This window comes from Durio zibethinus, unplaced genomic scaffold (assembly GCF_047325235.1).
Source record: "Durio zibethinus cultivar Kanyao isolate XHJ-2024 unplaced genomic scaffold, ASM4732523v1 HiC_scaffold_3, whole genome shotgun sequence".
Lineage (NCBI taxonomy): Eukaryota > Viridiplantae > Streptophyta > Magnoliopsida > Malvales > Malvaceae > Durio > Durio zibethinus.
Genome location: NW_028323044.1, coordinates 8,302,134 through 8,304,633, shown reverse-complemented (window position 1 = coordinate 8,304,633; position 2,500 = coordinate 8,302,134).

Genomic DNA, 2,500 nt, shown 5'->3' with positions numbered 1-2,500 from the left:
CCGCCCGCACCAAGGCTCAGCATGTGCCGATTGTGATCGAGGCAACAACCCACACCAGGGCCCAGCTTGTGCCGATGGCGGTCGAGGCAAGTGCCCGTACCGAAGGGCAGCCTATGCCGATGATGGTCGATGCATGTGCCATCACCATGCGTCATCATGTGCCATTGATGGTCGAGGCCTTGGCCGAAGTTCGATTTTGAGCCACGGTGCCCATGCTTGGCTCCAGCATGTGCTGGTGCCGCATTTTTTTCACTCGGGACAGCATCGCCGGAGCATCGCCGGAGTACCGCCGGAGAACCTGACCGGCGGCATTGGGGTTCCGGCGATTGGGAGGGGGGCCGGGGGGGTGTGCGCACATGATGTGCGATGGGTGCTGGTACTTGGCCTTGTGTTGGCCCCCTATCCCTCATCAAACCTCTGAGAATTCACACCCCCTTAAAGAGCATTTGAGATTTTACAGGTTTGCTACCAGTAGCCGTTAAAGTGTCTGAAATGGGGACACTTTTTTCAAACGGTCACAAAATCTTCTCTACTTCGAGTTTTTAGCTGAATTTTTTTGTGCATGCCAACAAAAATAGAAGGATCATGCCTACAAAATTTGGTGCCAAAAATCCTTATAAAAAAATTTTAAAAAATCCCGAACCGCAAAAAGTTTCGAAAATCGTGAAAAATAGAAAACGAGTCATCTTCCAACGAAACTTCACGTGAAGGCTTAGGGGACCATTGTATGAATTTACAAGCCATAAAAATGGCATTGGCACGACAGAAATTTGAAGATGTGCCTAAACCCACCAGGGCCCAGCGTGTGCCGATGGTGGTCGAGGCAACCGCCCGCACCAGGGCCCAGCGTGTGCCGATGGTGCTCGAGGCAAGCGCCCGCACCAGGGCCCAGCGTGTGCCGATGGTGGTCGAGGCAACCGCCCGCACCAGGGCCGATAGTGTGCCGATGGTGCTCGAGGCAACCTGTCGCACCAGGGCCCAGCGTGTGCCGATGGTGATCGAGGCAACCTGCCGCACCAGGGCCCAGCGTGTGTCCATGGTGGTCGAGGCAAGCGCCCGCACCAGGGCCCAGCGTGTGCCGATGGTGCTCGAGGCAAGCGCCCGCACCAGGGCCCAGCGTGTGCCGATGGTGGTCGAGGCAAGCGCCCGCACCAGGGCCCAGCGTGTGCCGATGGTGGTCGAGGCAAGCGCCCGCACCAGGGCCGATAGTGTGCCGATGGTGCTCGAGGCAACCTGTCGCACCAGGGCCCAGCGTGTGCCGATGGTGATCGAGGCAACCTGCCGCACCAGGGCCCAGCGTGTGTCCATGGTGGTCGAGGCAAGCGCCCGCACCAGCGCCCAGCGTGTGCCGATGGTGCTCGAGGCAACCTGCCGCACCAGGGCCCAGCGTGTGCCGATGGTGCTCGAGGCAACCTGCCGCACCAGGGCCCAGCGTGTGCCGATGGTGCTCGAGGCAACCTGCCGCACCAGGGCCCAGCGTGTGCCGATGGTGCTCGAGGCAACCGACCGCACCAGGGCGGAGCGTGTGCCGATGGTGGTCGAGGCAGGCGCCCGCACCAGGGCCCAGCGTGTGCCGATGGTGCTCGTGGCAACCGACCGCACCAGGGCCGACCGTGTGCCGATGGTGCTCGAGGCAAGCGGCCGCACCAGGGCCCAGCGTGTGCCGATGGTGGTCGAGGCAACCGCCCGCACCAGGGCCCAGCGTGTGCCGATGGTGCTCGAGGCAAGCGCCCGCACCAGGGCCGAGCGTGTGCCGATGGTGGTCGAGGCAAGCGCCCGCACCAGGGCCCAGCGTGTGCCGATGGTGCTCGAGGCAACCGACCGCACCAGGGCGGAGCGTGTGCCGATGGTGGTCGAGGCAAGCGCCCGCACCAGGGCCCAGCGTGTGCCGATGGTGGTCGAGGCAACCTGCCGCACCAGGGCCCAGCGTGTGCCGATGGTGATCGAGGCAACCGACCGCACCAGGGCCGAGCGTGTGCCGATGGTGCTCGAGGCAAGCTGCCGCACCAGGGCCCAGCGTGTGCCGATGGTGGTCGAGGCAACCGCCCGCACCAGGGCCCAGCGTGTGCCGATGGTGCTCGAGGCAACCTGCCGCACCAGGGCCCAGCGTGTGCCGATGGTGGTCGAGGCAACCGACCGCACCAGGGCGGAGCGTGTGCCGATGGTGGTCGAGGCAAGCGCCCGCACCAGGGCCCAGCGTGTGCCGATGGTGGTCGAGGCAACCTGCCGCACCAGGGCCCAGCGTGTGCCGATGGTGCTCGAGGCAACCGACCGCACCAGGGCCGAGCGTGTGCCGATGGTGCTCGAGGCAAGCTGCCGCACCAGGGCCCAGTGTGTGCCGATGGTGGTCGAGGCAACCGCCCGCACCAAGGCCCAGCGTGTGCCGATGGTGATCGAGGCAACCGACCGCACCAGGGCCCAGCGTGTGCCGATGGTGGTCGAGGCAACCTGCCGCACCAGGGCCCAGCGTGTGCCGATGGTGGTCGAGGCAACCTGCCGC